Genomic DNA, 12,708 nt, shown 5'->3' on the forward strand with positions numbered 1-12,708 from the left:
ATATTGAATCCAAAACACAGCACTGACCAGCTACTGAGAAGAAAATTAACTCTATCCCAGCTAAAACCAGGACAATTCTGCTTTAGGAGATATGTCAGAACTCCACCATGTAGGGGAAATAGAGGGTTTGTCCAGAATGCTCCTGTTCAGACCCATTTGCTGCTGCCCCTGTGATGTTCCCCACTAGCAGGTGAGGTGCAGTGCTCACCTCACCCTGCTTTCAGTCCCTTCCAGAGTTCCCAGTGCGGGGCAGACACAGTTCACTGGGACCTGTGGGGCTGCACCAGCCACATCCATCCCTTTGGCCATCCGTGGCAAATCCATGGGGGCTGACCCACACCACCAGGGCTCCTGCCAGCCTCTTGCTCAGGCTCTCTGCCCACTGCTGGGCCTCCTGTAGCCCTTGGGTTGCCTACACCTCATCCTGCTCCTGGCTAGTTTAATTAGAACCATCCTCAATTTCCCCCCCGTCTCTGCTGCATTCCCCGTCAGCGGAGGGACCAGCCCGGGCTGCCAGGAAGGATACCCATCACCACGGCTGAGGGTGCTCATGGGAGTCTCTTTGTCCCTCCCAGTTGGGCTCTGGTGGGAACTTTACCCTTCTGTGCTGCGTTCTCCCCCAAATTAAGTTCCCCGCCGCTGATGAAGCGCGTGGGTGAGCGGCTCTGGGCACGCGACGCTCACCGAGGAGCCCGGCGGTGGCTGCTGAGCCTTCCTCCCCTCCCCCTCCTCTTTCCCTTTCTTCTTGCAAACACCTACGTCCTTCCTGTATTGTTTCAAACCGCAAGATAATAAACTGAGCAGCAGAAGCTGTGAGTGGAAAGGTCTGTGGGGGGAGGTGGACCCTGCACCTCGGGCACTCCACCTCCCCCTGCAAATATCACCGGAAACCTCCGTCCTGCCGCTTGCATAACTGTGTTCACCCCGAAATGGCACAGCTTGCTCGGGCTCCTGACCTTCTCCAGCCCTTTTTGGTCATCGTGTCCCTCGCTGTGGACTTGTGGCTGATGGGGCTCCTCTGTTTCTGGGAGCTCCTCGCCGGGTTCTCGGCAGTTGTTTTAGCAGAGAGGTTTTTTTATTCAAGTTTCTGAATGTTTCTTTTCCCCCCTCGGCTGGTGTTGGGCCAAGTCTGCCCTAGCTCTGTGTTTATCATAGAATTATGGATTGGTTTGGGTGGGAAGGGACCTCAAAGATCATCTCATTCCACCCCCTGCCATGGGCAGGGACACCTTCCACTAGCCCAGGTTGCTCCAAGCCCTGTCCAACCTGGCCTTGGACACTTCCAGGGATGGGGCAGCCACAACTTTCACAAGTGTCCCCCAGCCTAAAGCATTTTGTCTCCGTGTTCCTCTTGGCTCTCTTCCCCCTGAGTGTAAGGAAGGGCACTTCCCCTCCTCAGGGTTTTCACAAAGACAAGGCCAAGAGAAAGAGCTAAATGCACCTGCCAGGCTTTGCCCACGTGTGACTGTCTGCAGCCACGTTTTGCACAGATGTGGGTCAGCAGTGCTGCCTGTGCTCTGCTCTCCCAGCCCCCAAACACAAGTCACTGAGGCCTGGACAGCCACCAGGCAGGGATGCTCTGTCCTGTGCAGGCTGGGGCTTGGGACAACCTGGTCTAGTGGAAGGTGTCCCTGCCCGTGAGAGGGGGTGGAATGAGATGAACTTTAAGGTCCCTTTCAACCCAAACCATTCTGTGATTCTGTGATATGATTCCATAAATACAGAACAAACCCTGCTGTGGTTATGCCAGGTGCTCTGAGGTCTCCACACATCCACTAAGGGGACTCTGAAATGTCACCTCTACCCCACCACGAGCAACAAAGAGATGTGGGGATAAAACATGATGACCACGTGGGCTGTGTGCCCCAAAGCTCCCTGTGGGGTGACAGCCCTGCCCTGCCTGTCCCCAGCCCTGCCCTGCTGAGCCTGCTGTGCACTCAAAGTCATGCTGGCAGAAGATGATACTCACTGTTGCTTGAAACCCCAGAGCATATTTCATTCCTAAAACATCCTAATTAGGAAGAACAGTGAAAAGCTGCAGGAACAGAAGGCTCCCGTGACTCTCCAGGAACTACCAGCTGAGTGCTGTATTATCCGGCTTCGAGGAAAACCTTCGCTCAGGTTGGTTTGGAACAGCCAAACTGTTCCCTTGCACCTCTGAAATGGAGGCACCTGGGGAGGTCGAGTCAGTTCCCAGACAGGCAACACTTAATGGGATTTTGTTCTTGGAGGTTATCCTGGGGCAAATATTCAGATCCTGATAAGAAAAGGCAGGGCTCCAAGGGAGCTTGGAGTGCCACTGTAGTTCTCTGCAGCTGATATCCTGTGCTGGACAGGGTCAGAGGGATGGTCTGTGTCTGCAGAAGCAGTGCAGGCTGATGCTATTTTGGGAGAGCCCATGGGCCTGGCTGTATTCCTGCAGTCCCTTCCCTGTGCTCTCCACTGGCACCTGCACCTGCAGCACTGAGCATGGACATGGGAATGCCTCCATTCCACTCAGTCTCCAGGATGGGGAATTATGTCTGTAACCCTGATGGCACCTAATTCATAGAATCACAGAACCAACCAGGTTGGAAAAGACTTCTGAGATCATCCAGTCCAACCCTTGATCCAACCCTGCTGTGGTTCCCAGACCATGGCACTGATGCCACATCCAGTCTCACCTTAAAAACCTCCAGGGATGGTGAATCCACCCCCTCCCTGGGCAGCCCATTCCAATGGCTGATCACTCTCTCTGTAAAATATTTTGTAATATCCAACCTAATTGTACCACGGCCACACCAACCCCTTCCATGGCACGTCCTGGGGAGACAAATTGAGTGCAGCTGCCAGCCCAGCTGCCAGTTTACCAAGACAAACTCTTTCTGTTCCCCAAAAGAACTGGCTTTCTTAAAATGTTGTGCAGAAACCAAGCCCAGCCACTGCTGTGCTGTGGTGGGTTGGCCATGGGTTAACCTACTTCATGACCAGGTGAATAAACCTGTCTGGTGGTTTAAAAAGCATAGTGCTCACATGTTAACATGCTACAACATAGAGCTGACTTGATCTAAACCCCTCAGAAGCGCTGAAGGATCAGCTGTTCCTTGTGGTGGGCTTTGAATCAGGCCTGTGGTGCTCAGGCTGGGTTGCTACACCCCTAGGCATGGAATTTTGGGGTTTGGGGAGCAGCCCAGGCAATCAGTGGGATTAACTATGGAGTAAGTGTGAGCATGACCCAGGGATGGACAGGCTCATGAGGTGTGGACAGCAGGGAATGGTTCCAGGTGCTCATCACAGGGTGTGCTGAAGCTAAAACCTCACCTGCTCTTATCAATGATGTTACAAAGACAGGCAGAGAGAGCTGGAGTTGTTCATCATAGAGCAGGGAAGGCTCTGGGGAGACCTTATAGAGCCTTCCAGTACTTAAAGGGAGCTCATACAAAAGAGGGAGAGGGACTTTTTACACAAGCAGACAGTGATGGGACAAGGGAGAATGTTTTTTAAATAAAGGAGGGGAGATTGAGATTAGGTGGTAGGAGGAGATACTTCACTCAGAGAGTGTTCTGACACTGGCACAGGATGGATGCCCCATCCCTGGAAGTGTCCCAGGCCAGGTTGGACGGGGCTTGGAGCAACCTGGGATAGTGGGAGGTGGAACAAGATGGTCTTTAAGGTCCCTTCCAACCCAAACCATTCTGTGATCCTGTGCTGAACCCTGCAGGAACACACCTTTCTGCTCTGACATCAAGCAGAATCTGGCCATTTCCACCTCCCAAAGGAAATATTACACAGTTCACTCTGGTGAAGCAAGTGTCCCCAAGGAGAATATCCAAGCATGGAAGAAATGACCCATTTTGTGCTCACTCCACCCTCAAAGAGCCAGACTGATTATTTGCATGGCTGCCCTACCTGGAGCATCCTGCAGAGACCAGGTCTCCAGGGTGCTGATGTCTGTGCAAATCCAGATCAAGAGACACCCCAAAGGGTTTTGGTTGTTCCCCTGGGAAGCTCAGCACTCCCCTGCCTTCCTGCTGGGGCTGTGAGGGATTTGTGTGTCAGAGGAACTGAAGAGAAGGATGCAGTGGAGGCACATTATTATCTTTTCATGGCAAATTCCTAGATGAAAGAAAAAAAAAATAAAGTTTATGTCTCATTCTGTATTCTTTTCATTTTGAGTTTTGAGAAAGAAGAAATTATTCATGTCTCCAGTTCCTCCCTTCTCTCTCTCTCTCTCTCTTTTCTCTGTTTCTCTTCCTCTGTGTCAAAGATGAGAATATAAAGCGATGGATGGCAAATGTTTATAGGGAAGAGGAGACTTATTCTCTCCAGGTTTTTGAGTCTTTTCAACTCTATAGCTCTAAATAATGCCAGAAACTGTGTAAAAAATGGCAACTTGAAAGGGAAAAAGTGAAGTGTTGAGACACTTCGGTGCAGAGAGAGAAAAGAAATCAATTCTTGGGCATTTCTTGCTTTAATGCATTCAGTGTTATGAAGGGGTCAAAGGAAAAAACACAACAAAGAAACACGAAGCTCTTGATTGAGAGTTTGAATTGCTGAGGGAAGTCAAGAAATCAAATTTTTCTAACCTCTAGAATGGGAACAGTGCATTTGTTTTGCAACGTGAGTTTAGACTGCTTTTCAAATATTCAAAATAAGACATTTAACTATATTTTCTCTTGATCTTTGGAGCTGTGAATGTTTCCAGTGGAATTACTGACTTCCCAGAAAAGCCCTGGGTGTCTGTGGTGTTTTGGCAGAAACATCCTCACAATTTGGGGAGTTTTTGTGGCTGTTTTTTACTTGAGCCAGGGAAGGGGACAGTCCTGGGACAGAGCCAGGTGCCCTCTGAGTGCTGCTGAAGCTCCAGTGGGGAAGCTGGGACTTGCCAACCTTGGTGATGGTGGCAGGGGGCACTTTCCATGGGCTGAAGCTCATTTTGCCCATTGTCAGGCAATTAGTGTGACTTGCTCTGGGCTTTATTAATCCATTCTCACTTTGCAGGCTGCTTCTCCCCTAGAGAGGGCAGCAAAGCCGTGGTCCTTCCCAAGGCTCACTCCGACCGAGATGATACGAGGAACTCCCGGGAGATGCATTTTGAGGGTGGAAAAGGCCTTCAAGTCCGTCCTGTCCCACCTTTTCCCTTTGATAATTTTAGAAGCTGAAAGAGCCTCTCCAGGTGCCACTTCCAGAGTATTGACAGGGAAACTGGAGGAGTACCTGTGGCCTTTTTTCCTCTGTATCCCACGTTTTCATTCGGGTGAGTGGGAGAAGGGACGAGCTTTCTGAGGGGTAGGACTGCTCAAAAGACCAGCCACAATTAAAGCAGTCAAATAAAGCTCTAATTATAAAAACTCCCCTGCATAACTACAGAAATATTTTGTGTAAATTGCTAGAGAAAAAATTTAGTATAAACTGTGCTGCAAGCCAATAAATCTCCTTGCAGTGTAGTGCTTCCGGAGACGGTTTCTGGTGTTCTGACAGTCTGTGCTCTCCAGAAAAAGAAAAAAAAAGTTCAATATGTTCTGAAATGCCTTTATCCTGTTTCTCTCCTAACTTCCCTCAAGCCATTCTGTCTCCTGGAGAAATCCCAAATCCCTGGGACTTCTTCCAGCCTTCGTTTTGATTGTGGGAGTTACAAGCTCCTAATCAGGACACAGAAATGATTGCATGTTCTGAGTGCCCCGGTGGGATGGAGAGAGGCAGCCTGACTTTTGACATCCAGCTACCAGATTCCTGCTGCCAGCACTGCACGGAGTGCAGAGGGATATTGCATGGAGCTGGCTGAGGGTGGAGATGGCTCTATCCAGCCAGCTCTCCTTGCTCTCTCACCATCAGGTGTAGGGCACATCCAAGGCTCCTGGTAATCCCCTGGGAACCAAAGTGCAGGTTTGAATCCGGGATTGAGGGAGCCATATTTCCCAGATTTGGCTACAATGAGGCACAAGCAGCCTGTGGGTGATCAGGAGGGAATCCAGAGGGGAACTGTAGTGACAGGACAAGGGATGATGGCTTCAAACTGAGAGAGAGTAGGTTTAGATTAGATGTTATGACAAAATCCTTCCCTGTCAGGGTGGGGAGGCCCTGGCACAGGTTGCCCAGAGAAGCTGTGGCTGCTCCATCCCTGGAAGTGTCCAAGGCCAGGCTGGACGGGGCTTGGAGCAACCTGGGCTAGTGGAAGGTGTCCCTGCCCATGGCAGGGGGTGGAATGAGATGAACTTTAAGCTCCGTTCCAATGCAAACAATTCTGTCATTCTATGATTCCCTAAATGCCATTTCTGCCTGGGTATTTCTCACAGACCAACAGGTCTGATAGATTTTCTGCTGCTTGTCGCTAATAGGGGTCATTTTTAAAGCCCCCCTTTGTCAGGAGCCACAGGAGGGGCTGAGGATCTGACAAACCCCATCGTGGAGCAGCTGCCTGGCTGAGGGGTATCCCAGTGGCACAGGCACTGTGGGCAGGGATGCTCAACCATGGGACAGGGGGGTGTAAGAGGAGGATGAGGACACATCAAACTCCAGAAGAATCCCTAGGACAGATGGATCCTCACTGTCCCTCTGCCTTCCCTTCGCCAGCTCCATGGGAGACGGATGGCCCAGGGCACACACAGCTCTCCTGGCTTTGCAGAAGACTCTGACCTTTGGTCTGTATCCCATCTAAAGTAACTGTCATTTTATAGCCATAACTATCTCCTGTGACCGAAAATTCATCTGGAAAGCAATGAAATGTACATTAATTACATATTGAAGAGCAGTAAAAGTGTTACACTTTCCCACAGACTTGCAGTGCAAGTGGCTTCATTCATCATAAAATTTTAATGGGATTACAGGCTGAGGAATTGCATTTTGCCTCCGTGACTGAGTGCTGGCAGTGACTTCAGGCAGCTGCAGGTGCCCAACCTGGCTGACCTTAAAAGAGGGACAGCCCAGCAGCATCTCCTGGTCCTTTCTCCTGTCTCTGGGTGAGGCTTCCTGATGGATACTCAGCCTTTTTGCTGCCTTGCAGCCATGATGGGAGCATAAACACGGGGAGGAAAGCAAAGCAGGGCGTTGGCAGGAGCCACAGAGGTGCTGAGGTGGAGAGGCTGAGCCCTGCTGGAGTCACTGAGCTGCACAAATACCTGCAAACGAGCTCACCAGTATCATCTGCAGAAACACCCACCCACTCAGTTCTGCATTATTCGACCTCTGTCCCCACAATAATAATGGTAGAGCAACAGAAAGCTCTCTAATGTGCTTGCAGTGTAATAAAGTAACCCCACTAGGAATAAAATCTACAGCAATTACTGTGCAAGGTATTATGCTGATTTATCAAATTGCAGTTGAAAGTCAAGAAGAGTTGAGGATACAGTGATAAAACATCTGATCTCAGCCCCGACTCTAAATTACCCTTCTGGCCAGCACAGTATTTCATCCAGAGCAATTGTTATTCCTCTCATCTTCTTCAAAAATCATGGTTCAAACTGATAATTTTGCACTCCTTGTGTGTTGGAATCAGTACTTTGCCTGTGCTGTGTGATTCCCAGCCAGGGGGATGGTTTTGTATTTTGGACCTGGACTCACAAATCTCCCACTACAGGGTGGAATGGAAGTAAATTGACTGTGGTTCATCCGTGCAAGACATGGGCCTTCTTCTGGGCTCTTCTGCCCTCAGAAAGATGGCAAAGGTGCATCATGCCATGTTTGCTTGGTGGGCAGAACCCTTCCATCCCCTGAGGGCAGCAGTGGGCAGAGGCAGGGGGAGCACAGGGGGCCCTGCCAGTGAGACTCACACCCCAAGCACCTCGACCCCTTGCACCACGCAGGGAGGAGCCCACCTGGAGTGATGTGTACAGCTCTGGGGCCTCCAACATAAGAAGGTCATGGAAGTGTTGGAGCAAGGCCAGACCAGGCCACCAAGGGGCTCAGGGGACTAGAGCACCTCCCCTCTGGAGACAGGCTGGGAAAGTTGGGGCTGTTCAGCCTGGAGAAGAGAAGGTTGTGTGGAGACCTCACAGCACTTTTTGGTATCTCAAGAGACCTACAAGGAAACCGGAGAGGGACCCTTCCTCAGGAACTATAGTGATAGGACAAAGGGGAATGGGTTCAAACTGAAAGAGGGTACATTCAGATCAGATACTAGGAAGAAATTCTTCCCTGTGAGGGTGGGGAGGCCCTGGCACAGGTTGCCCAGAGAAGCTGTGGCTGCTCCTGGATCCCTGGAAGTGTCCAAGGCCAGGTTGGATGGGGCTTGGAGCAACCTGGGCTAGTGGAAGGTGTCCCTGCCTATGTCAGGAGGCTGGAATTAGGTGAAATTTAAGGTCCCTTCCAAGCCAAACCATTCTATGGTTCTGTGATCCCATGCCTGCATCCATGGGCTGGGTCATGGCACAGGTGGGAGTGTGTGATGGTGGCCACAACTCTGGTGGAGCACAGGCACATCTGGGTGATGAGCTGTAGGTGCTGCACAGCCAGTGCTGGGTCCAACATCCAACCTCTTTGCCTGGTTGCACAGCACTGGGGGTCCTGCTGTCCCCTGTGTGTGGGGGCTGTGCCAAGAGCTTGGTCCCAGTGCTGCAGCACATTTCCACCACCATGGAGTCGCTCCATGTCTGACCACTCTGCTCCCAGCAGGAGCACAGTGAGGACTGCTGCTCTCACCACAGCATTCCCAACCCCTACAGGACCTTTGGGAACATGGACACTTGCCAAGGTGCAAATTGCCCTCGGTAGGGACCAGGACTTTGCCGGGGCTGGCACAAGGCTGCTGTTCCTCGCACGTGCTGCAGTTGTCAGGGACCCAGGATTTATCAAATGAAGTCCTTTCCTTTGATCCCTCTTGCGTAAACCCCTCAATATTGCTTGTCAGGGCTGTTTTCCCTTCCATTCCATCATCTTGATAATAATAACACAGATGTAACAAAGACAAAGCTTCCTCCCAGCGCTGCCGGGGCGTTCGTGGCCGTGGGCACAGCTCAGGGTGGTGCCTGAGGAGAAACCACAAGTCAGGAGTGGGCCCTTTGCACACCCTGGCTATGCAGGAGGCTGTGTCCTGGTGGGCTGGTGGGATGCTGGTGGTATCCCTGTTTCTGTGGGAGCCAGGCATGGCTGTCTGGAGTCACCCATCCCACCTGCCTGGGGCTGCGCTCCAAGGGTTAAACACCACCGGGATCCCGCTGATGAGGTTTGTTAAACTCCCCATTACATCCTGCAGCGCTGCTAATTATGTCTTCATAAACCAAAGTCAATTAGCCAGGTCTCTCCCTGCTCCTGCCTCTTAACATCCCTCTCCATCATTAGCCTGATCCCTGGGAATGCCTGCCTTGGTCCTGCCCCTTCCCCTGCCCTGTGAGTCCCCGGCCCCAAAGTTGTTCCAGGGGCTTTTGAGGATCTAACTGGTGCTCTTTGACTAAAATTGGAAGCTGCACAGCTCATCCTGCTCCAGAACACGACCTCTGCCATTGCAACAGCTGGGGCAGGTGGAGAGGAGGTGGGGGGGAGCCAACATCCTTCTTCAAACATGGAAAAAATTACCACAACAAGGAAAGCAATAAATTCTTCCCTATGTTCAAAAGCGAGGGATTTGCTTTGTAGGGAGAGAGATTTAGGTTATCTGCCTGGAATTTAAAGGTTTTTAAAGGGACTTTAGGCACACAGGCAGGGTTCAGGAAGAGCTGACCCTGCCCTGAGGCTCCTTGAGACCCGGCTACTGCATTTCTATTAATGTTAATTATAGACCAAGGTTCAGGGCAAGGGGAGGCTCCCCCAGTCATGTCACTGGTGCCCAGCCCAGGGCTCTGGTGCTGACCCTCGGGGGGCTGAACCCATTGGTGGAGACTGGATGAACTCCTTCATTACTTGAAGGGGGCCTGTAAAAACGATGAAGAACAACTAATTACAACGCCAGATAGTGACAGGACAAGGGGGACTGGCTTCAAACTGAAAGAGCAGAAATTTAGACTATATGTTAGGAAGAAATCCTTCCCTGTGAGGGTGGGGAGGCCCTGGCACAGGTTGCCCAGAGAAGCTGTGGCTGCCCCATCCCTGCAAGAGTCCAAGGCCAGGTTGGACGGGGCTTGGAGCAGCCTGGGACAGTGGAAGGTGTCCCTGCCCATGGCAGGGGGGTGGATGGCCTTTAAGGTCCCAAAACCAACCTAAACCATTCTGGAATTCTATGATTTTGTGAGCCAGCTGTGATGGTGGATGGGAGGCTCAGCTCCCAGTTGCTTCCCTGGAGCAACTCCAGGTCCATGACAATTAGCTAACAGCTGGAATGCCATTCAAGCACAACTGCCATCATGCAAATTTAGAGATTAGGAGTGATTGAAGTGGTCTGGAATGCCTCACAATTTCTTATTAAAGCTTCAGGCTCTCTAAGAGCCAACTGGCCTTCATTCCTCAGGTGGCTCCCACATCACCAAGGATGGAAGTGGGTCCTTGCTCCTTGCTGGCCACCAGCCCTTTGCAGAGAAGCAGAGGGAGCAGAGCAGCCTTGCAGAAATGTGGGTGGATGGCCAGAAAGTTGTTAAAAATGTGGCTATTACTCTGCACAGTTAATCCTAAACTGGCAAGGTCACCTTTCAATGGCTCCCTGCACTGTGGTCCCACAAATAGAGGAGACTTTCTCCGTGGAGGCTTCCAAAGTGCTCCAAATCCACTGTCACAGCGACCCAAAGGTGACACAGCTGGGGCACAGGGCCAGGGAGCTGCTGGGCATCGTGGATGGTACCTTCCTCCAGAAAGGACAAACCACAGGGACCTGGAGCAAAGCAACACTTCCAGTGATGGTTCCTTCCAGACCTTCTCCCAGGGCTAGAAACCTCTTCCCTGTGATTTCAGAGCCTCAAGGCCACTTACCTGCCACACACAAAATATTAACATTCCAGAAACTCTCCCTGGAGTAAGTCCTATCTCCTTGCTGTGATAACTCAAGGAAGGTTTTCATCTCAATGTTCTATTTTCTCCCCCTTATTTTAATAATTGCATATTTGGAAGAAACCTCCTGGCTCTGATATTGCAGGGTAATTATCTCCTCACCACAAGCTCACTAAGCTGGGCTGCCAGTGCCATTGCTCATGCTGCTCCCTCGGAAGGTTTTTTATGCATTTTATTTTTATTTTCAAATGCCTCAAGATTGCAGAGATAAAAGGGGAGCTTCATGCTGGCCAGCGACGAGGCAGAGTCCCACATCTAAAGCTTCATCCAGAACCCTGCCCAGCTCCACAGTATGGTTGCAGGAGCAGCTTGTGACCTACCTGGATACCTTCAAGCCTCTGTGGGGTCCTGAAGCTCCAGGGATTTGCCATGGTGCTGTTATCTCCACCTCTCCTGGCGTCCAGGGTGGTCTGCTGGGGGCTGCTTGGTCCAAACCCACCATGCCCCAAACCCTCCCTCTATCTCAGAAGGTTTTCCTCCCTGCCCCAATGCAGGGTGGGCAATTCTGGGTGGAATTTGGGGTGTCTGACGTGCCAGCAGGGTGTGTAGGATGAGGTGTCAACCAGAGGGTGCAGCAGGACAACTCCCACAACATGTTCCTTGCCCTGCCCAGTGGCCTGTGGGGCAGCAAGAGCTGGGGCTTGGTATTTTGATGGACTTCAATGGGCATTCCTTGGCAGGAAGGTTTTACAGCACATGTGAGACCATGAGGTGATCAAAACGACCATGCTTTGTTCAAATTCTTGGAGCAGTGTTGCAGGTCAGGTTGGATGAGGCTTGGAGCAACCTGGTCTAGTGGAAGGTGTCCCTGCCCATGGCAGGGGGTGGAACTGGATGAGCTTTAAGGTCCCTTCCAACCCAAACCCTTCTGTGACACAATATGATGAGACTCCTACAGCCAAGCTGTGTCTACAAATGGGCTTAAAATGGTACATTAATTAAAAGTTTTCCTCCAGGCAGGTGGCCCAGGGGGTGAACTTTCACATCATGCTATTTTTCACACCACTTGAATTTTCCATCCCTGCTACAGAAGGTTGTAAATGCCAGTTCCATCCTTACACCATGGGAATTTTCCATCCTTTTCGTGTCCTTCTCATCCAAGGAAACACTGGAATCGGGTCAACAGAGCTGGGGCAGGTGAGAATGTGATGAGAGAGGAGGGAGGGATGGAAAAACTGAGGAGGACAAGGCAGGGATCTCGCTGGCCAGGACACTTGCAGGGTGTCCCCCAGAATAAGGAGAGACTGCTTCAGCTCTACTTTTCATATGTTTTATTATAAAGAAAGTTAAGATAAGCATTGTGAACCGAATGTGCCAGGTGCTGCGAAAGCAGCGCCGTCAAACAAAATAGAAAATAAAATAAAAAAAAAGAACCCCAAAAATGCACCTTATGAGAAACTGTAATTATGCTCTCTAATTTTTCATAAATAGACAAAAATCATTGTCAGCAATTTTTAAATAGATGGACATATGGCCGAAAAAAAATAATAATGCCATACAACATGGATATAAATTGTCCATTTCTTGCTGTACAAATAATAGAAACAAGTTTGGCAGGCTTTTTTTGTTGGTTTTTTTTATACACATCTCCCTTCTATGTATAACTAAAAAATGTGCTACAATTAATATAAAATGCTTTTACTATAAAGTAAACTACTAATTTCTTTCACAAAAAAATCTTAAAGATGTCTTTAGCACAGCTCTAAAACACTTAGTAAACTACTTACAACTATCCAACAAATTATATTTTCATGATCTTTTTCACATTTTTCTGCTCGTATTTTGCCTTCTGCTCTCTCCCCCCACCTACCTAGGAAT

This window comes from Pipra filicauda, unplaced genomic scaffold, assembly GCF_003945595.2.
Source record: "Pipra filicauda isolate LSUMZ 115617 unplaced genomic scaffold, ASM394559v2 scaffold250_size1122263_pilon, whole genome shotgun sequence".
NCBI lineage: Eukaryota > Metazoa > Chordata > Aves > Passeriformes > Pipridae > Pipra > Pipra filicauda.